This window comes from Coffea arabica, chromosome 7e (genome assembly GCF_036785885.1).
Source record: "Coffea arabica cultivar ET-39 chromosome 7e, Coffea Arabica ET-39 HiFi, whole genome shotgun sequence".
NCBI classification, from domain to species: Eukaryota; Viridiplantae; Streptophyta; class Magnoliopsida; order Gentianales; family Rubiaceae; genus Coffea; species Coffea arabica.
Genome location: NC_092323.1, coordinates 21,599,311 through 21,623,016, shown reverse-complemented (window position 1 = coordinate 21,623,016; position 23,706 = coordinate 21,599,311). Strand labels below are relative to the sequence as shown.

The 23,706-nt window shown below is 38.8% G+C and overlaps 1 long non-coding RNA gene, 1 other non-coding gene and 1 pseudogene across 2 annotated transcripts; 1 reads left to right on the top strand and 2 right to left on the bottom strand.

The window, feature by feature from the left end:
• Positions 1-4,561: 4,561 nt before the first annotated feature.
• On the bottom strand, positions 4,562-5,725 carry LOC140011504 (uncharacterized). The gene is made up of 2 exons (XR_011818689.1): positions 5,054-5,725; positions 4,562-4,785 (listed from the first exon to the last, which is right to left on the bottom strand). It is a non-coding gene; the product is annotated as an uncharacterized lncRNA (long non-coding RNA).
• A 3,216-nt stretch (positions 5,726-8,941) lies between these two features.
• Positions 8,942-9,048, bottom strand: LOC113702580 (small nucleolar RNA R71). The gene has a single exon (XR_003451217.1). It is a non-coding gene; the product is annotated as a small nucleolar RNA R71 (small nucleolar RNA).
• A 4,355-nt stretch (positions 9,049-13,403) lies between these two features.
• Positions 13,404-17,604, top strand: LOC140011293 (inositol oxygenase 1-like; annotated as a pseudogene).
• The last annotated feature ends 6,102 nt before the right edge of the window (positions 17,605-23,706 follow it).

Genomic DNA, 23,706 nt, shown 5'->3' with positions numbered 1-23,706 from the left:
CTTGGTTGAAGAAAGTTTGGCAAGCTGCCGAATTTTCTGTTGCAGAAAACCTGCGACATGTTTTCCTTTTATTGCTGTCTTGCTGTTTAGTTTTTCACCCTTGATGGCCAGCTTCACTTCTTGTTTTAATCTTGCAATAAGAGTAGCTGCCTTAATCTTGCAAATGATGGAATGGTTATGCTTAGATGAAATGTTTTGATCAAAGCTTGGAAATGGAAATGAGAAGTGCAGCAGTTTCCTTTCTCGGTTGATAGAAGTTTGAATAGAAAGTAAATTGCAGAAGTTTTCTTGTCTACGTAGCTTGCATGAGTTTTGCATGAAACAATTGCTGAAAATTGCACTTTGATCCCTCAAGTCTCCCCTTGTTCTATTAGGACCCAATCAATTGAATAACTTCATCAATTTGGTCCTTGGCAATTTTAATTCTACAATTTCATTGCTTGTTTGTTTTAATTGATCACTATGCTTTGTTTCAATTGCACTTAATTCATGATTTTAGGGGCTTTATGACCAAGTGAGCTTGTGTTTGCCTATTTTCTTTAATTTTCCCAAATAAATTGGTACCTTGACCATTTCTTTTATTTTGGAGGATAAATAAGTGATTTCACTTCATTTGGACTCCATTCCAAGGGAGGTACACTCTATCCCTTATTTGCACTTCATTTGACCCTACGTGCTCCTACGTGTTATGTGAATTGCATGTCTACGTTGCTTTCCTTGCCTTTCTTTAATTCCTTTCATTTATTTCATTTACTTTTGCTTTTTATTTAAGTTATTCATTATGGGGTATGTGTACACCTCTTGGCTTGTAATAGATAGGGCTCGGAGAGCATCTGGTCCATTTCCCCTTCCCCTTGGTTGCTTGCTTTTGTTGCTACATGTTTAATTGCTTTATTAGGCTCTTTAAGTTATTCATTATGTGGTATGTGTACACCTCTTGGCTTGTAATAGATAGGGCTTGGAAAGCACTTGATGAAGACCTATTGAAGACATGTGCCTAGCTAGCAAATGTAATAGGTTCATTAGCTTGATTGCTTGCTTTTGTTGCTATGTGTTAATTTGCTTTATTAGGTTCTTGCATCTAGTCGAGCATGCTAATTGTTATGTGCTATGTGTTTATAGGTGTTTGGCATGTCTAATCGCTTTCCATAGCCATGAATGAATGTGATGGATGAATGTACGTCGCCACACTAGTCCAATGCTAGTTGTGGCTCATTAATGCTATTAGGAATTCATAGAAAGGGCTAGTCCAACGCTAGACCCAATAGGATTTTTCCCTAGTTTTTCATTCATGCATTATTTGCCTGTTCACTACATATCATGCATTTTTCCTTAGTTTTATCATCTGGCATGCTCCTCGATTCCCCTTTCCCCTCACTTTAGGTCTTGCATCTCATGCTAGTTAGGGTACATTTGCCTGAAGAGTCCCCTTCTGATAAGGGAAACAAGCGAGTGTGGCTACTCGAGAGCCTTAGCACGCTAGTTTTGCTTTCTAATCAAAGGGAAAATCGAAGTCGAAAAAGTTAGGAGTCATTCCCATACCCGACCTGATGCATTCCTTTAGGTTCATTCATTCTCATTTATCACTTACTCATTTTTTTCAATTCACATTTCCTCATCACTTTTCCTTTCCTTATTGTTCATTTTGATTTCTATTTCACAAAATTGCACTTAATTACACCTATATGCACTTATCACTATATTTCATACACTTGCACACAAACACTTTGATTTTTCATACAATTTCACACATGCACCTTTTCATACACTTGCACACAAACACTTGGATTTTTCATACAATTTCACACGTGCACCTTTTTATACACTTGCACACTTGCACTTTAGCCATCATTTGCATTAATCGACCTCTATAAGGTTTTCCTTTATTGGCCGCCACAACTCATGTGGCTGGGACCAAAAACCTTACAAGAGACATTTTAGAATTTAGGTTTGCATTTTTTCTTTCTTTTTGCATTCATCTAGTCAAATCCAAAGCATGCAATACATATTTTTGGTAGAAAAATTGGGAAAGGTGGGGCTAAATCACGCAACAAGCCTTGGCTAGGTCGGAGGGGTGCCTTGGATTATTATCCTTGCCTTCCCCTTCGTCAAATGTGACTCCCGAACCTTTTTCGTTGGTTTACGTGGACTAGGAGTCGTTTAAAAGGGGTTTCTTTTTACCTTTCCTTTAGAAAAAACACTTTTTGGGTGACTTGGTACACCCTAACTCTATACCAAGTGGCGACTCCGTTTTTCATTAAAAAAAAACCCCTTTTGAACTTTATTTGGCCAAATCGTCGCATTCTCAAAGTCCCATGGCCTTTTACTTTTCATTTTACACACATTCACATTCCACTACTCACACCGCACACATCATCATTCAAAAAGTGGTGCGCGACACTACAAAAATAGCATCATAGCCGGCATTATGAATTTTGCTATAACAGATCCCATGGGAGGCGGTTTGGATATAGAATTTAAGTTGGATTAGGTGGGTGAAAGGGAAGAAGGAAATTTCTCAAAGGGATAAGCTCGTTAAGAGGATAGAAGGACAGAGTACCAGATTAGTAAAACACATGAAGGAGCAACAGGAGGTGGTGAAAGCAAGAGGTGGGCGCTTGACACAGAATGCAAAGAAGGTAATCGGTGAGTCTAGAGAGATAAGAATTAGGCAGTTGCTGCCACCAGGTATTGTATCCAAAAAGTGGGAAAAAAACATATGGCATTCTCAGCCCATGACAGCAAGAATGAAATGGGAAAATCAAAGCAAATTTCTTTCTGCTGACCAAAAGACCCTCAATTAATGGAGCAGAAAATCGAGAACCCCCTTTAAAGACCACGAAATCACATTGAAACCGGACAAAACTATTGCCCCTCATAAAGTCAATATTTACAATTAAACCGGACGAAAGTCACTGTTCAAAAGAGGCATTGGCGCTTTACATATAGTTAAGTTAAAAGAACCAGAGGAACATGCAAGTCAAACCTAGCCGTTGTTGTTCGGAACAAGGAACGAGAGAAACTTGTAATTACAAAGGCAAAAGCAACCCATTATCTCTTGCAATGCAAAACAAGCAAAGGACACCTGGCCAAATGTTTTCCCGAGAGCAAAATTAATATCCACTAACCGCTTCAAAAAAAGCCATCGCTTCAAATCATGTTAGGGTATTAAAAAAAGTCGAGTTCCCAAGTCACCCCTCTAATAAGCAAAATTAACAAAGAAACCGGACAAAGTCTTTACCCTTCACAAAACCCATATTTACAATTAAACCTGCCTAAAAAATACTGTTCACAACAGGCATTGGCGCTTTACATATAACTAGATTTTTAGCCCTGATACCATGCATCAGGTAGCTGAGACTCGTTATTTTTCTGTTATGTTTGTGTGTTTTTTTTTCTTTGTTAAATATAATAATCATGTGGTTAAGTGTGTGTTTTTTTTCTAATTACACAGATAAACATGACAGTGGCAATAACAATGGCAACCAATTCTATCATCTACCAGTGGCAATGACAGACCGTATGCATGTGTAAATTTAAAAGGAAAAATTTTTAAATTTTTTTAGTAATTGTTGGAGATTTTTTTTCTTTTTTAAAAATATGAATGAAAAAATTGTGTTTTTCTTCTTTTTTCTTTTATAGGAAGTTGTTGATTTTTTTTTGGGTCAAATATCAACTTCAATATATAGATATAGGAAGTTGTTGATGGTTGTTGCTTTATTGGAAGTTTTGTTAGGTCGAAAAATGGGTGTGCGTGTGTGTGTGCATTTGTGTGTGTTTATTTTAGGGAGATGCCGGTACCATTTCGCACTTTATTTAGAGGGTAAAATAAGAATTATTAAAAGTAATACAAAAAGTTTACACCAACCCCTCCTCTCTCTCCCTTTATATATAGTACATAGATATGGTATATATGCTATACATAAAAGAAGAGGAGGGAGTGGGTGTTAACTATTTAAGTCATTTTTTATGGTTCCTAATTTGCCCTTCAAATAAAATGACAAAACGGCATTACTTTCTTTCTAAAATAAACACACACAAAAACAAACACACACCTCTATTTTTCAATCCTAATAAAATTTGACTTAAGGCAATAACAGCCAACAACTTCCTATTTTGAAAAAAAAAAATACTTTCATTCATATGTCTAAAGAAAGCCTCCACCAACTACCACAAATTTAATAACTTTTAAAATGAACTGTCAGTGCAGTGCTTTCCGGCTAAATTAATAATGAAATCCATTAAATTGACCACTAACACAGCACTTTCATTGCTTGAGTGACACCATTTCAGTGGTTCATTGGTATGGAATATTTTTGCCCAAAAGAATATATAAATTGTTAGCATATTACAGGATAGTTTTGTCCCTCAGGAGTTTGAGTGACACCAAAAAAAAAAAAGAAATAAATTGTTTTGTGTGTGTATTGTTCTCCCACATAGGCCAACCTAATGGGAAATAGATTGATATGGGAAATGATAGTAATTCTTCGGACGGATTAACCTGTCCCAACTCAACCAAACAATTATAAAGCTAAAAGAAGATAAGTTAATAGAAACAAACTGTAAACAAAATGCAGTAAAATTAAAAAGAAGATTTATAGTGGTTCAGCACTATAATCGACGTCCACTATCCAAAGTCTTTCTTCCTAACTAGAATCTAAGAAGCTAAATTCCTTTGACAATTGTAATGCAAACTGATTGATATAAACCTGTTCAGAGATAACAAAGTGAGTCCCTTCCTTCCATTTGCCTTTCTTCAACAAGTTTCAACTTTTCGAGAATATACTGTTTACAAAAAAAAAATGGTACAAATTGATTAACTGAAACCAACTGAAATAAATTCCACAAAAAAAAAAACATAAACAATTTGATTGTAAAAGGGCAAAAAAAGACACAATTTTATGTAAGCAAAGCAGAGGAAGAGGAATGGGAGGGGATTAAGCTCCAAAAACCAAGTCCAACCCATCGCACGAAACAAAAGCTGGTAATACACATAGTTGGTGCTACTGCGCCCGCAGCCGAGTTTGAAGAGGGGGAAGGTTTGAACGACAACCTGCGGTGGGTTTACTAAATTCCCCTTCTTTGAAAACAAGATTGACAGCGGACTCCTAAATCGACAGTTCGCTCACGCTTTTCATGTTCATGCAGCTATGCAGTGGAAGGGAAGAAGAATGAAAGCTAAGAAGACGCGGACTCCTAGATCGATAGTTCACTCATGCTTTTCGTGTTCACGCAGCTATGCAGTAGAAGGGAAGAAGAATGAAAGCTAAGAAAAAATTGCTAAGAAGAATAAAAGCTGAGAATGAAAGCTAAGAATAATGACCGCCCACCGCCCACTGACCGTTAAGAATCAGTGAGTGCCAATATTGTGAGCAGAAATTTCTGGCTAGCAAAATCGTCCCCCACCGCCCACTGACCGCTAGGAATCGATGACTGCCAAAATTGTGAGCAGAAAGTTGCTGACCGAGAATGAGAGAAAATTGCTGACCGCCACTGGCCAGAGAAAGCTAAGAAGAAGAATGAGGAATTGAAGCGGTGCTCCCAAAACCAAGAACAGGCCAAGAATGAGGAGAAAAGCATGAGAGGCACGCGGATGAGAAGAAAGGAATGAGAGCCACGCAGACAAAGGAAATTCCAGCGCAGCCACTACCACCGAATGGCAAAGGACCAAAACACCCCTCAAAGCCACAAGAATCACGCGATAACCGGCTCATCCTGCACTGTTCACAAAGGCTATCGACGCTTTATATATGTAAGATTATGATATGATATGATTTTAGATTTGTGGTGGTACCGCATTTCTTACCGGTTTTGCTCTTTTATCCCCTTCTTTTTCCATTTTTTTCCCAAAAACTTTGTTGCTGTTAAATTGCTTACCATATTGTTACTTTTATTATTATATTACTATTATTATCTTATGATTATTACTGTTATTTACCTTTCATAGGTATTAATAATAGTTGCACTGCTACTAGAGTTCTTACCTTTTTTATGTAAATGTAAATCGTAAATGATGATATAATTGTGGTGCTACTAGAATGCTTATTGCTTTTGAAATGTTTTCTTTTTTTTTTTGTATGAATTATGATATTCACCTATGTCTGACAAAATTGGATACGGATAGGATCATGTTTTTCCCCTTGCTAGATAGGGTTGTTGTTTTTCCTTTTCTTTTATACCTTTTTTTTATGTACAATTGATATTGGTTTCTATTTTTTGTGGGGTTTTATTCTTTCTTTCTTTTTTTGTTATTTGAATTCTATTGCTTAAGTAATAATAATCGAAAAAGACATCCTTTTGTAGTGAGGAATTTTTTGTGTGCGTTTATTCCTTTTTTTTTTTATGTGATAAAATGTACAATTGTTTACTGCTTTTTTCTAATAATAGATTAAGATAAAAAATTCATTCTAGATTTTTAACAACCCATTTTACTGCATCTTTGTCATGATTATTTGTCTAAATTGATTTTTTTGTGAGCTTTTTATAATAAAATATATAATTGTATTACTCAGTTGTTTTCATTCTATTTTTAATAATAGGTTAGAGAAAAAATTATTCACAAATTTTTTTACCCACGTAGCAACAAGTTTGTATTAATTTTTGTGCCCGAAGTTTTATTAAGGCCTTGGCTTTTTCAAAGTAAGGAAAAGAAATAAGCTTGATATATGATTGTAGTGCTGCTGCAATCCATATTATTACTTTTATTAAGAAGCCTTTCATGTATAAATAAATGACATGGAGGTGCAATCAGTCTCTAAGGCCTTGGTTTAGTAGTTAAAATTGAGATTTTAGAAATTGATAGGTTGCAATTTTATCATCTATTTTATTATTAATTTTCCCTATTACCTGATCCGATGTGGATTAATTGCTAGATTCTACTCACTTTTGACAATTTGCATTTATTTCAAGGAGTAGAACGAAATTACCATAACAAGTGCCAATTTGGCAGTCATCAGGAAGGAGTTCAAGTAGCAGGCGTCTAGGGGCATTTTTGAAAGATCAAAACGTGGCCCATTTTGGTAATTGGCGGAAGACAGCATTGAGGGGACGGCTGAGTCTTTCTTTTCCCTGGAGCCACCGCAAGTGAAAGGGGGCATTAGATAGAAATTAGAAATAACAAAGAATTAGCACAACTTCTTGAGTGGTTTTTTGTTGACTTTTCTTTTGTTGGCTTTTGCTCAGCTTTACCTCTCGCATGTCAAAGAAAATTAGGAGCAATTGAATGATTCCCTGTAGCTCTTCTTTTGACTTTTCCTTGTGGTCTGTGGTGGATTCCTCCTGCCGCGTATGCGTGGAATAATTGAAAGATTTAACCATTCTATGCAGTTTTCGTTCCCTCTCCTCGTTTGAAACAGATTGAAATTTCCCAAACGCAGATGGTGACCGTGACTATTGCTTCAATCGTGTGTAGGTTTTTCGCATCGAACATGAACTAATTTCCTTACTCTAGTCAAGGAAATTATGAACTGGAACATGAAATTTCCTTACTCGAACATGAACATGAACTAGTTAAGGAACAACGGAGATCTTGGTTCGCCTAAAAATTGTGAGATCGATTTAATTTTATCTTTTTCTTTTATTTATTGGTATTCACGTATTTTTGGATTACAGTGTTTATGATTGTTCAATTAATTGATTGTCTTGGATCCGAATAATTAGTTAATTTATTAACCTATTGTCAATTGGGGCATTAAATCCGTGATTGTTTAATCGCCTTGAAATAGTGACAACTGGCATGATTTGATTCGTGTCAAGAGAATATGCGGCTAACCTAAAATAACCCTGGTACTGTGCTATTTGGTTAGAATAGGACTCCTCTAATACGTAAGGCAATTAGGGAATTAAATCTTACGGACGTACTTAGGATTATTTTCCAATTAGAGCAGCGATTAAACGGCGTAACTTAGTCATCGACACAGTAAGGAGGGGTTGACTGTCATCGCTTGTTTGACGATTATAACCTATTTATTAGTAAATAATTGGAATTGCCTTTGTATCGATGATCAATTAGGTAAACCATTGTTGAAATTATTTCTTGACTAGACCTTTAATTATTTTTATTACTTTGATTTTGGTGAATTGTCATTTAATTTCTAGTTAGTTATTTATTTTATTTGACTTTTAACTGTCATCGTTCATACAAAAACACCCCCGTGTTACTTTGGACTTCAAAAGAAACAGTTACTCCCATTCCCTGTGGATTCGACCCTACTCATTACTATACACAGAAAATTATATTTTCTCCGAGTAGGTTTTATTATTGCACAGGCCCGATACCTATCAATTTTTGGCGCCGTTGCCGATGACTGGCGCTAGTTATTTGTTTCTTTTTTAGGTTCATTTTTGTTCTAATTTTTTGATACTTTTCGAGTGTATGCCTCGTTCTTCTCATACAAGTGAATTAATTTTCAACCCCGAGGTAGAAAAGAGCGTGCGTAGAACAAGGAAAGAGACCAGACAACTTAGAGAAGAGCACTCCAGTGCTGCATCTCAAAGACCTGAACCAGAAGTTGAACCAATAGAATCGCTTAGTAATTCTTCGAGTGATTCAGAGCGAGAAGAAGTCACTATGGCCAATGCACGGACACTAAGGGAGTTGGCTGCTCCTGATTTAAATCAGTAGCCTTTATGCATTACTTTCCCACATTTAAATGATAACACATCTTTTGAATTAAAATCTGGTCTAATTCATCTCTTGCCATCTTTTCATGGTTTGTCAGGTGAAGAGTCGTATAAGCATTTGCAGGAGTTTGATGTCACGTGCAACAGTATGAAACCTTCGAAAATCACAGAAGAGCAGATAAAAATGAGGGCATTCCCCTTCTCCTTGAAGGACTCTGCGAAAGACTGGCTGTACTACCTATCACCAGGTAGTATCACCACGTGGGACCAGTTGAAGAAAAAGTTTTTAGACAAGTATTTTCCCGCATCTCGAGTTGCAAGTCTAAGAAAGGAAATCTGTGGTATCAAACAGCACCCAGGGGAGTCGCTTTATGATTACTGGGAGTGATTCAAGAAGTTGTACAGCAGGTGCCCCCAACACCAAATAAGTGAGCAGTTGCTCATATAATATTTTTACGAGGGGTTACTTTTCAAAGACAGGAGCATAATTGATACTGCGAGTGGAGGGCACTGGTGAACAAGACCCCTCAAGCAGCATGGGAGTTAATTAAGGGAATGGCTGAGAATTCGTAACAGTTTGGTACGAGAGAGGATGTCCCGATACGTAAAATAAATGAGGTAGAGACGTCCTCTATCCAGCAGCAGTTGACTGAGTTAACGTCGTTTGTTAGACAATTGGCTATGGGAAGTGCCTCACAAGTTAAGGTATATGGGATATGCACTGCCTTGGGTCATGCTACAAAGATGTATCCGCTAGTGCAAGAAAAAAATGCAGAACACGTAAATATAATTGGTCACGCGCTCGCGCCAAGAAAATCCTATGACCTATATTCAAGTACCTACAACCCCGATTGGAGGGACCATCCCAACCTCAGTTATGAAGGGAACAGGCAGTCTAACTTTGTACCAAATAGACAGCAAGGGCATCACCAGCAGTACCAGCCTCGCCCACCACCACCACCTCCATCGAGTTTTAGTTCATCTTTGGAGGAGATGATGAAACAACTGATGGCTACTACCGTGCAACATCAATAAAAGACGGACTCCGAACTGCAGAACATAAGAAATCAAATAAATCAGATGCAATCCATGCAAAATCAGATAAATCAAATGGCCATAATGATCAACCGTTTGGAGTCCCAAGTCCAAGGTAAATTGCCATCTCAACCTGAATTGAACCCAAAGAACGTAAGTGCGATGACCCTAAGAAGCGGGAAGAAAATTCAGGGGCCTGAACCTACGATTCCAAAGGACAAGGATGAGGAAAAGATCGAAAATGAGCTTGAGAAGGAGGACAGCAATGGCACAAATCCAAAGGTACTCCCGAACCTAGTCATTACAGTTAAGACTAACCCGCCGTCTTTCCCTAGCATGTTGAAAAAATCGAGGAAGCAGGATAAGTAGAAGGAGATCCTGGAGGTGTTCCGCAAGATAGAGATTAATATCCCCCTCTTAGATGCAATCAAATAAGTGTCGAAATACGTAAAATTTTTGAAGGACCTGTGTGTCAACCGAAGGCAGTTGAGGGAGATGAAAGGGTTATCGTGGGGGAGAATGTGTCAGCGATCCTACAAAGAAAACTCCCACCAAAGTACGGGGACCCAAGTATGTTCACTAGCTCCTGTAGGATAGGTAATACTTTGATTAGGAAAGCCATGCTGGACCTAGGAGCATTGATCAATGTAATGCCAAAATCTATCTATGCTTATTTGAATCTAGACCCATTAAAAGAAATTAGGATAATAATTCAATTAGCTGACCGAACCAATACATACCTTGATGGGTTGGTTGAGGATGTGTTGGTCAAAATTAATGATTTGGTATTCCCAACTGACTTCTATGTACTTGACATGACAGATGATCATTCTCCCGATCCCTCACCTTTGCTATTAGATAGACCCTTTTTAGCACAGCACAGACTAAAATTGATGTTAATAAGGGTACTTTGTCCATAAAATTTGATGAAAAAATTGTTCATTTTAATATCTTTGATACAATGAAATATCTCTCAAATTCTAATTTTAGTTCTGTTTTTTCTGTGAGTGTTATTAATCTTGCGATCCAGGAAGTGTTTGAAACTGTTGGCAGGGATGAGTTGGAGGTTGCTTTAACCAAGCATCCAGAGTTGGAGACAACTCTTGAGGTGGAGTGGAGTGAAAATTTGAAATGCACAATAGGGGCATTACACTCGTTGCCGACCACAACAAAAAGGTATGAAATCTCACAAATTTTCATTCCCGAATCTCACCAGAGAGTACTACCATCTGTGGTCTAGGCACCTGTGTTGGAGTTAAAACCCCTACCGAATCACTTAAAATATGTACATCTGGGTGACAACGAAACACTCCCGATGATTATCTCAGCTGTACTCTCCGAAACCCAAGAGGAGAACCTAATCCGAGTCCTTAGAGAACATAAAAAGGCGATATGGTAGACTATCGCCGACATTAAGGGAATCAACCCGTCCATCTGTATGCACGTGCGGATTAGGGGGGAAGAGGATGACAAACCTGTACGACAAGTTCAAAGAAGGCTCAACCCCCTCATGATGGAAGTGGTGAAGAAGGAGATATTGAAGTTAATTGAGGTGGTGATCATCTTTGCAATTTCAGATAGCCCTTGAGTAAACCCGGTCCAGGTAGTCCCAAAAAAGGCAGGAGTGACAGTGAAAACCAACCAAACGGATGAGCTCGTGCCAGTACACAAACCCACAGGATGGAGACAGTGCATCTACTACCGTAGGCTGAATGCCATCACGAAAAAGGATTATTTGCCTCTTCCTTTCATTGATCAAATGGTTGAGTGTTTAGCTTGTCGGGCTTATTACTGTTTTTAGGATGGATTTTCAGGATATTTTTAGATAGCAATCGCATCAGAGGATCAAAAGAAGACAACCTTCACGTGCCCGTTCGGAATTTTTGCATATAGACGCATGCCATTCGGATTGTGTAATGCACCTACTACATTCTAGAGATGTATGGTAAGCATCTTTTCAGAATATGTGGAGAAAATTATTGAAATTTTCATGAACGATTTCAGTGTATATGGTAATAGTTTTGATACTTGTCTGGATAACCTGAAATTGATCCTATTGAGATTTATAGAGACCAATCTTGTGCTTAACCAGGAAAAATATCATTTTATGGTTGAACATGGGATAGTCCTAGGTCATGTCGTGTCTTCTAAGGGTATTGAGTTTGACAGGGATAAAATCGACATTATATCTGCTTTACTTTACCCCGCGAGTGTGCGGGAAGTGCGTTCTTTTCTTGGACATGTAGGTTTTTATCGAAGGTTCATCAAGGACTTCTCGAAAATTGAAACCCCTTTGTTCCAACTTTTGCAAAAAGAAGTGGCTTTCGATTTCGATAACAAGTGTGAAAGAGCCTTCGACAAGTTGAAAGAGCTATTGACCTCGCCACCAATTATCCAACCACCTGACTGGAGTTTATTCTTTGAGATCATATACGACGCCGGTGATTATGCTGTGGGGGCTGTGTTGGGGTAAAAATTGGGAAAGGCAACTCATGTCATCTACTATGCATCCAGGGCCTTGAATGGGGCTCAACTAAATTATTCCACTACTAAGAAGGAGTTTCTTGTGGTTACTTTTGCTTTAGAAAAGTTTATGTCATATTTGTTGGGTACTAAAGTCATTGTGTTTTCTGATCATGTAGCGTTGCGGTACCTAATGACCAAAAAAGATGCTTCTACAAGAGTTCGACCTGGAGATAAGGGATAAGAGAGGCTCGGAGAATCTAGTAGCCGACCATTTGAGTCGCATACCAGCTGTGGAGGAGAGCGAGCCATTGAAGGATATATTCCCTGAAGAACACTTGTTTTCTTTAAATTCTCAATTGCCTTGGTATGCTAATTTAGTCAATTATCTAGTAACGGGTAATTTTCCTGCAGGTTGGCCAAAATCAAAGAGGGATAAATTGAAAAACGATGCCAAGTATTTCATTTGGGATGACTCGTACTTATGGAAGAGGTGCGCTGATCAAGTGATCAGGCGGTGTGTAAGTGAAACTGAATTTCAGTCGATTTTAACTTATTGTCATACTTTTGCGTGTGGATGTCATTTTGGACCTAAAAACTGCTCATAAGGTATTAGAAAGTGGATTTTCTTGGCCGTCATTGTTTAAGGATGCATACTTGTTTTGTAAGTCCTGTGATCACTGTCAAAGGGTAGGCAATATAGCTCGTAAAGATCATATGCCCCAAGTCCCGTTGCTCTTTGTAGAAATTTTTTATGTTTGGGGTATTGATTTTACGGGACATTTTCCTACCTCATTTGGTTGTACATACATTTTGTTGGCAGTCGATTATGTGTCTAAATGGGTGGAAATTAAGGCCACCCGAACTAATGATTCGAAAGTGGTTGCAGATTTTATCAGGTATAATATTTTTGTGCGTTTTGGGATACCGAGAGCCATTGTTAGTGACAGGGGGACGCACTTCTGCAACAAAATCATAGCCGCGTTGTTTCGCAAGTACGGTGTACTCCACAGGGTCTCAAGGTCGTATCATCCGAGACCAATGGTCAAGCGGAGGTATCGAATCGGGAAATTAAGTCCATCTTGAAGAAAATGGTGCGACCTGATAGGAAGGACTGGAGTCAACGGTTGGAAGATGCACTCTAGGCATATCGGACTGCGTACAAGACTCCCATAGGGATGTTACCCATAGGGATGTTACCCTATAAATTGATATTTGGGAAGCCGTGTCACCTTCTAGTGGAGTTCGAGCACAAGAGTTTTTGGACGATAAAGCAGAATAACATGAATCTAGAAGAGGCCGATGCCCATCAGAAGTTGGATTTACAAGAATTGGAGAAGATTCGGAACGAAACGTACGAGAGTGCACTAATTTACAAGAAGCGGAGTCGGGCATTTCATGACCAACAAATCTCTAGCAAAACCTTTGAAGTCGGTCAAAAGGTTCTCTTGTACCAATCCAGGCTTAAGCTCTTCCCGGGTAAGTTACGTTCCCGTTGGATTGGACCTTTTATTGTTACTCACGTCTTTCCCTACGGTGCAGTTGAAATCCAGAGTGCTAAGACAGACAATAAGTTTGTGGTGAATAGACACCGCCTCAAACATTATTATGAAGATTTTTCAAGTCGAGAAAATAAGTCTAGATGCACCGCTATGTCCCAATTAATGATACTTTGCCATGTCTAACCAAAGACATTAAAGAAAGGCGCTCATTGGGAGGCAACTCAATTTCTTTTAGTTGTTTGTTCGATTTTGTTTGATAGTTTACATATGTTTTCCTTGAGTTTGACTGATTTCTGGCTTCAATTTTCGTTTTTGATGATTCGTAGGAGTCTCTCTGACTTGACGTGCCCGCGTCAAGTCGTATAGAGAGCTCATGGTCAGAAATGTTCTTACCTTCTTGACGTACCCGCGTCACGTTCGCGGGAAAGATAAGTATTCAAAACTTAAGAACAATTTTCGATTTTCTGTTAATCTCTAATTTTGAATTTCGAAAATAAGTTTTGTTAATAATAATATTCAAAAAAAAAAATTTTTAAAAATTTTTAAAAAGAAAAAAAATAAAATCAATAATAATTAAATTTTTTTTTAAAAATAATAGAAAATTTTTTCCATTTAGTTAGCTATAACCTTTGTTTCCAAAATTAAAATTTCAAAAAAAAAAACTATTTTCTTTTTCTTTTTCTTTCTTTCTTCCTTTTCCTTTCTTCGTCTTTTCTTTCTTTTTTCTCCACAGTTTCTTCCTCTTGCTCGACCGAAACCCACAAGCCCTTGCCGCTGCCTCTCGATCGTGCGCCGTCCATCCCGCTGCCACAACGCGACACACAGCAGTGACAGCTGCCCCACGCAAGTGCGCGCCGCCCCCTGGCTTCACCGAGCACGCGCCGCTCTCTCTCTCTCTCTCTCTTCTATCCACCTTCGGCCGCCACCGCTGTTGCACCAAACGCCGCTGCCTCCTACCGCACTCAGCCTATGCTAGCACCGCCCCTCCAAACTTCTCTCACCCCCCATCGCAATCGACCGCCAAGCGCCGCGCCTCTCTCTCCATCGCCGCGCGACTACTCCTCTCTCTTCGATCCACCGCCGTAGCTCCTCCACCACAGTCGCACGCTGCGGCCCAACATCGCTGCCCGCCACGCCACTCACGCGTGTGGCCGCCTAGCCGACAGCTCCACCAACTCCATGGCCGCACCGTTGCTCGCTGCCCGAAGCCACCATAGCGAGCTCGAGCCCACGGCCGCCGTCCATCTCGCCGTTGCCAGGTCGTACGGGCGCTACCCCATTACCTCACTCACACTCTCTCTCTCCGTGATACACCAGCCACGACCCGCCACCATTCCCACTTCTTCCCTCGGCAAACAGTGAAGGTATTTGTAATTCGGTCCTCAATTCTTGGCAGTGTTGGGTGCTGTTTGGGTTTATCGATAGCTTGGTGTTATTCGTTTGTGATTTCTCTTCAAGTGTTTGATGTACCACTGGTACTAGTAGCGATATTTTGACTATCATTAGTTACCCATATTCGGTTGGATACCTGGCTGTTTGCTAAAGGGGCTTGTGACGGGGTTGTTATTATTAAATTTCTAAACTGCTATTGCTGGCATTACAACAAAAATGGCCTTTCCTGACATACCTATAAGGATACTTGATGGTTTGTGTCATTATAGCACTTCTATCATGACACTTGTTATCTACTCAATAATTTATACTCTTTTTTATTTTATTTTATCTGATATAAGAATAATAATGTGCCTTTAGACTACTTATCATGACACTTGAGAAAATGTGAGATGCACCCAAAGAAAAAAAAAACACTAAATGACATAGTACTCAATTGGCGGAAGATTCATTTGCCATGAAATATTCAAAACTTTCAAATTGTCGTGGCCAAAAGACTTGGTCAAATTGCTTCATCTCATCTCTCTCACAAGAAACACTCTCTCCGCAACATGTATATATCTTCAAATTCTCGGACCGCCTTTTTCATTCTGCAAATCTTGCTGCAAACAAGAATGTCTGGAAGATATGGCTGGCCTCAGCGTTCTCACTTGTGATTAATGATGGACCAATGGCTATCAATTCGTTTAGCATCTTCATGTTCACCTTCTTGATGGACGCGGAATGAACTGGCCACCAGTTCATGTGAAATATCTGCCTTATCTGATGGTGCAGTGCCTAAAATGTGGCTCTAATAAAGACAGTTAATTGGCATGACATATTTTCATAGCCCTGAATACAATATCAAACAATTTGTTGTTTATATTCATCATGTGCAATCGATTCACTCATAATTGTCGATATTAATTTGCCACAATATGCATAGATTTGCCTACTTGATTCATGTGACTATTTTGTTATGGATTTATTGCCCATAACCTGTTCAATAAAATATCAAGTCCCCTTGTTTTGGCAACTCATTTAGGTAGTTGTTTTTCGTAGCTGTTGTTAATCATATAAATACGATCTTTGACCAGATAGGTATTCTTGATTCTCACAAGAATGATCAATTTCATGACATAAATTGTCTTGCAGGGATTATCATGCAGAAACCGAAAAGAAGAAAATAGTTGAAGTACTACATCGACTCAACCACATTAACCAAACCTACGACTTTGTAAATAATAAATTACAGTTCTTCAGTTCCTTGGCTCCTGTGGTGATATCTGTGTTGGTCATCAGCCACTGTCTTTTTCGCTTTGGTTAATACTTAATGCAGGTGAAAAAAATGAGGGAAGCTTATAAGAAAATGGACAGGCCAAAGTGCTTCTCACCTTTTCTCATTCTCCTTGCCCACAACTTCAGACCTCGGCAAAGTGCTTCTCCTGCCTAGTTTTGGAGGGCTTCCACAATGGGCTGTTGTAGGTGAGTGTTTTCTTGGTCCACACAAAGATGGCTTTCTTATTAAATCTTAACAAGAACTTTCAACTCATAGGCATGCATGCAAATTCTGTCTTGCAAGTGACACATTTCCCCTCGGCTGTGCATTTGATGAGTCAATCGTTAATGATGAGGTCTGCCTTCTTATGGCCAAATGTTTTTACCTCTAATACATACCTAATCTAGAAACTTTTCCAAAATAATGGTCAATGCAGTTTTTCAAGGACAACCCTGACCATAACAACCGTGCTTACAACACCAAACATGGAGTGTATACTGAAGGATGCGGGCTAGAAAATGTTCTGATGTCTTGGGGGCACGATGACTATATGTACTTGGTATGTTATTCACATCATCCAACTGTATTTCAAGAAGTTGACTTTGATCACTAACAAGAAAATGTATATGAAATAACGCAGGTGGCCAAAGAAAACAAAACTACCTTACCACCTGCAGCATAGTTCATCATCCGATACCATTCCTTGTATGGTAAGAATTTGCATGGGTATCCTTCTTTTTTGCAACATCTATTGGCTGATGATGCGAATGATTAGTTGTTTGCGATCAACCATGAAGCCTTACACAAGGCTGGTGCATACAAGCACCTGATGAATGAGGAGGATGTTGAAAATCTGAAATGGCTCCAGATATTCAAGTAAGGGATGTCTTTGTGCTTCTTTCTTTGTTTCCTGTCTGATATTTGAATTTACTTGTTTGATTTTGATATTTTAGTGCATATGCCTAAATGGCTTGTGTGCCTGGTTATACACAGCAAATACTATCTGTACAGCAAAAGTAAAGTCAGGATTGACGTGGAAAAGGTCAAGCCATATTACCAATCCCTCATTAAGAAGGTGAATTTTACTTTTGGTTGGTTTTCTTTTAACAGTCTATTCGCAGCTTCCACTGATGTGTGAATATCATTATTTGCAGTGCTTTCCTTCCAAGCTCAAATGGTGAGATGATCATCAAGAAGCTCAAAGAATAAAGTGAAGAAATAAAACATCACGCTGCTGAACTTGGAGTTGCCATAATATTTATGTTCGATTAATCTTTTTGTTACCAAATTCTAGTTTGTTTCTAGATATCATGTACTTCTTATTAATCACTCCTTTCCGCTGGTTTTGAAGAAGAGGCTCCTTACCTGATTTGGTGAAGTTACAACTCTCACTTCAGTCACCACCCATTCCATAGAATGTCTAGTCTGGTGAGGTCAGTGGAGTGTCAGATATGGGTGGCAATGGTGTAGGTCTTCTTGGTCAGGTGTAGGTCTTCTTAGTCAGGTGTAGAAGTCTGTCGATGATTGGTTTAAATTCGAGTCCTCTTTATGTGGGGAGTCAACATTGTTTCACTTGTTATTGACTTTTAGTTCAACAAATTATATTTGAACATTGACTTTTGCTTTTAGATTACTATATGCATTTTATTCTTTGAGATAATTTTACAAGTCCTTTGAATTTCTGATTGACGGAATGTATAGTAGGGAGCACTACCTGCAGGTTGCTTCTATATAAAAAGAAAAAGAAAAACAAACTCCTGACAATTAAAAGTGTCAGCATAGAATTCGATATGCTAATGTTGTACTAAAGCTATCCTGACACTTTCGATTATCATGAAAAGAGATTTTTGTTGGCAGATGAGATGCTATAACAGCATAGTTTTCCTGACACATTTGAATGCTACGAGCCTATCCCCACATTGGAAGGGACGACACTCGTCCGAAATGTGAGAAAAGGTAAAGTGTCAGGTTAGATTATCTATACTGACACCTTTAAATGCCGTTAAAAGTCATTTTTGTTATAGTGTGGTATTGCCATATTGTTGGGGCTCTTGCTACGGGTTCACTGCTAGGGACATTTGTTGAACTCTTGAGTGCAATTGTTGAGTTTTTGGGTGGGCTAGAATTTTGCACCTGTCTAATAATAATTGGGAGGCATCTTTGTCTGTGTTTTGATTGTTGTGATTCTGGTTGATCCCATTCTGAAACTGCCTGTTGAATTGGGAGACCTGGGCCGTGTGATTTACCTGTTGGCATTAGTAGGTTTTAATCGATTCTTGAGAACACTCTGGTTACTGATTTAAATTGCTGATTTGGAGGAGCCTTGCCTGTGATTTTGGGCAACTCAATTGTGCAAGTCGTTGCCCCTATTACAGACTTATTTGTTTCTTGGGTTGGTTATTGACTCAAGTAGGCTGGGGGACTTGCTGGAATTCATCTGTTTGTTGTATTTGTGCACTCTTAGTCCTCTGTTAACTCACTATGGAGCGTTGAAATCTTTCTGGCAATTGGGTTACTCCTTGGAGGCTATTGCTTTGTTTTTGCTGGGTTTCTTTTGCTACTTGCATCTGCTGGTTTCTATAATTGTTGGAGCTTCTATCTCTGGTTGATTGAGTTGATTGTTAGGGACCATGGTGAGACCAAAATCATCTTCTAGGTCTAGACCCTCTCAATCTCAGCCCCCACCCCAACCCTCCATTCCAGTGAATGCATCTACCAACCAACCCTCCTCTTCTAGTGTTCGAACCTGCTTTGGTAGGGGTAGAGGTGCTCAGGTGAATGCCTCCGCTCACTTTGGAGGGCATTTAAACTTCATTAGACCCGCTGATCAGCAAAGATACACTAAGGTTTGTGAACGGCGTATCATATCCTGCAAGTGTTGTGAGAAACTTGCTATGATTGCCCTAGGTATACGGGAGGAGGTCGACCAGATGTTTATCGCCATCAGGTGTCGCCCTTATCGTGATGTCTTCTGTCCCGCCTTTATCGAATTGATTAGGGAGTTTTACTCTACTTTTGAGTTTAAGCTACCTACGTGGTATACTGTTGAGACTCCCAATGTCATTCGTTTCCGTCTCATGGGTCAGGAGTTCAATTTCTCCATTACTCAGTTTAATCTAGCATTTGGTTTCATTACTCGGGAGTATGCTGAGACTAGGGAATACGCTGAGAGTGCCTGTGATTACGTAGAGCCATTCCTCTCTTCCTACCATGATGTGTGAAGGGACATGTCTGTTGACAGGCAGCGCTATGACCCGTCTCGATCTAGGAGCTCCTTTCTAAAGGACTAGAGTGTCCGATACGTTCAGCGATTTCTGGCTTTCAGTTACTCGGGTCGGAAAGATAGCTCGGGTATACTCTCACGACCCGAGTTCTTCTTCATCTGGTGTATGAAGAACAATGTCAAGGTGAATCTGGGGTGTTGGTTGGCAGCATAGTTCAAGACCGTTTTAACAAAGAAGAATCGACCCCTGATTCTCGGGTCCTACATCACACACTTGACAGTCCAGCTAGGGGTTCTTAATCTATAGGATTACGACCTTCATTTGGCATTTGAGATTGAGTTTCTGAGTACGGAGAGCTTGGAGAGGATGGGAGTTCTTGAGTACGTCAATAGCTCCTACCGGTTCACTCCCCCGGGAACGCCTCGCATCCCCCCTTGATCCTCGTTTGCCCGTTTGTCCCATGCTGGAGATGATCCCGACCCGTTTACCTCCGCTCCGCCACCTCTACCCCCTGGGGCTGACGACTGGCACCAACTCCGGACGCAAGTTTAGAATCTGAAGACTCGGGTGATCAACATCGATGCCAACGTGGCTGCCATAGCACAGAATTTGGCGGCATTTATGCACCACGCGGGTCTTCCACCTCAGTTTTCGCCTAACCCACCACTTTGACCCGAGTTCAAGGAAGTACCGTTGCCCTTCTTCTTGCTTTGCTGTTAGATTATTACATTGAGGGCAATGTGTCATTTAGGTGTGGGGGGGCATTGGATGGGGTGCTAGCGTTTTTAGTTTTACTTTTCAGATGTTTTTCTTTTATTTTTAGCTTGTTCTTTGTCTAGTTTTTGTTTACTTTTTTGTTATCTTTTAGTTACTTCTTCTATTTTTAGTTTTTGTCTAGTTCTTGCCACTTGGAGTCATTTGATGTAGGATTGTTAACTCTAATGCTACTCTTATCAAGTTTTAGTAATAAAAGTATATCAAGTTAATGTGGTTGAATTCAAGAACACCTCTTTGGTGAATATCGGTGATTATGTAGCCCTTCTAATTTTTGATTAACTTTTCTAGGTATTGAGAATGATTGTTGGCATTTTCATGTGAATTGGTCCAGTGATTAATTTTAGTTCTCCATGTTTGAAAAATGAGGCTAGCTGCGGCTATTTTCTTTATGATATTGTGAGTTATTGTGTTATTTGGTTATAAATAAGAGTTGACTGTACTCCTCTAGTTGTTACTACTGAGTAACCGGGGATCTTCACCAAAAAGTGTCGATTCTCGCGTCAAAAAGTAGCAACTGCTATGAGTACGTGGTCACGTGGCGATAAGAGTTGAGTAACCGGCCTCTTTCATCTGACAAATGTTAGAACTCGCGTCAAAAGGTCCTAATGGCTAGGGACTAAGACTTTTGTTGCTATTGAAAAAAAAAGTGAAAGTTGTATTAGTGTGTGATAAAAGTCAGCTTGCCAATGTGTGGATTTAATGTTGAGATTTTGGTTAATAGTTGGACCATTTGCTAATAATTGTGAGCAACTATTCCTTTTTCTTAGATTGGTTAACCTGAAATTGGAGGAATTTGTGGTTTAAGAGCTAACCGGGGTGATGTTTCTTGGATTTTGATCACTGGTGCTTGATATATATTTTTCTGGGTATCTCGGCAATATGGTAGATGGAGCAATAGCCATTGTCAAATATTGGTGTTTGTTTGTTGTTCTCTTGCTTGAGGATAACCATGGTCTAGGTGTGGGGGGAATTGATAAGTTGCAATTTTATCATTTATTTTATATTATTAATTTCTCCTATTATCTGATCTGATGTGGATTAATTGTTAGATTCTACTCACTTTTGATAATTTGCATTTATTTCAGGAAGTAGAACGAAATTACCATAACAAGTGCCAATTTGGCAGTCATCAGGAAGGAGTTCAAGTAGCAGGCGTCCAGGAGCATTTTTGAAAGATCAAGACATGGCCATTTTTGGTAATTGGCGGAAGACAGCATTGAGGGGACGGCTGAGTCTTTCTTTTCCCTGGAGCCGCCGCAAGTGAAAGGGGGCATTAGATAGAAATTAGGAATAACAAAGAATTAGCACGACTTCTTGAGTGGTTTTTTGTTGACTTCTCTTTTGTTGGCTTTTGCTTAGCTTTACCTCTCGCATGTCAGACGCAATTAGGAGCAACTGAATGATTCCCTGTAGCTCTTTCCTTGTGGTCTGTGGTGGATTCCTCCTACCGCGTATGCATGGAATAATTGAAAGATTTAACCATTCTATGCAGTTTTCGTTCCCTCTCATCGTTTGAAACAAATTGAAATTTCCCAAACGCAGATGATGGCCGCGACTATTGCTTCAATCGTGTGTGGGTTTTTTGCATCGAACATGAACTAATTTCCTTACTCTAGTCAAGGAACAACGGAGGCCTTAGTTTGCCTAAAAATTGTGAGATCGATTTAATTTTATCTTTTTCTTTTATTTATTGGTATTCGCGTATTCTCCGATTACAATGTTTATGGTTATTCAATTAATTGATTGCCTTGGATCCGGATAATTAGTTAATTTATTAAACTATTGTCAATTGGGGCATTAAATCTGTAATTGTTTAATCGCCATGAAATAGTGACAACTGGCATGATTTGATTCGTGTCAGGAGAATACGCGGGCTAACCTAAAACAACCCTGGTAGTGTGTTATTTGGTTAGAATAGGGCTTCTCTAATACGTAAGGCAATTGGCGAATTAAATCTTATGGGCGTACCTAGGATTATTTTCTAATTAGAGCAGTGATTAACGGACGTACCTTAGTCACAGACACAGTAAGGAAGGGTTGACTGTCATCGCTTGTTTGACGGTTATAACCTATTTATTAATAAATAATTGGAATTGCCTTTGTATCGATAATCAATTAGGTGAACCATTGCTGAAATTATTTCTTGGCTAGACCTTTAATTATTTTTATTACTCTTATTTTGGTGAATTGTCATTTAATTTCTAGTTAGTTATTTATTTTATTTGAACCCCTTTAATTGTCATTGTTCATACAAAAACACCCAGTTACTTTGGATTTCAAAAGAAACAGTTACTCCCAATCCCCGTGGATTCGACCCTACTCACTACTATACACAGAAAATTATATTTTCTCCGAGTAGGTTTTATTATTGCACAGACCCGACACCTGTCATTAGAGGTTCTAAATATAAATCTCCTTGTACCTTATTTGCCTTTTAAGCTCCACCTATCCTCTGGTAGAAAAAAAAATAGATACAGGTGCCATCAATTATCTATTTTTTTTTTACCTCTTGGATGGAGTTGTTATTTTTATAAACAATTCATATCTTTTTCTTTCTTTTTCATTTTTTTTGCAAGGGTTTATTCTCCTTTGCTATTTGAATGCTATTGCTGTGATTTGAATGCATAATAATAATCACAAAATATTTTTTTTTACTTGCAGAATTTTTTATGAGTTTATTGTCTTTTTATAATAAAATATACAATTGTATTAGTATGTTGTTTTTTGCTCTTTTTTTCCCAAATAATAAATTAGAAAAAATATCCCTACAAAAAGTCTCTATAAATTGTATTACTTTTAAGACGCTTTTCATGTATAAATGAATGATGGAATTCGGGTGTGTCATAAATTAGATCTAGGTACAATCAGTTGAGGAGATCTTAATTTAATAGCTAATGTTGAGACTTCAAAAATTAGAGATCTTACATTCGAATCCGCGACAATACTTTTTTTCAAGTTTAACCTCTTTTTATAATAAAATATCTATATACCTACCTGCAAGATAAATAAGGGTCCTCTTTCACTATAGCAGCCCTTATTACTTCACACGTGGCAGCTAGAATGGAGAGATTTTTCGCTAGCAGCGTCACTCGACATTTGAGCCATCAAATGACATCAAGATCAATTCTTTGTTGGGTTTTTAAACTTTTAACAATGGAACCCAACTACTTGTTCTCGAATATACCTATAGTTGTTAGCATGAACTGTTTTTGAATGTGGCAAACTTAATGTCTTGAAAGGACTGTTCATTTCTAAACTTAATGTCTTGGAAGGGCTGTGCATTTTCAAAATTATTCGTATTTTGAAGGAGGGGTTGCTACATGAGGTTGTGACTTCTAAAACTCCTGATGATTAGTTTTTCATCCTGCAAAAGTCATGCTTTGGAATTATTTTAAATTACTTTGCAGGATGAAGATTACATATTAAGCCTTTG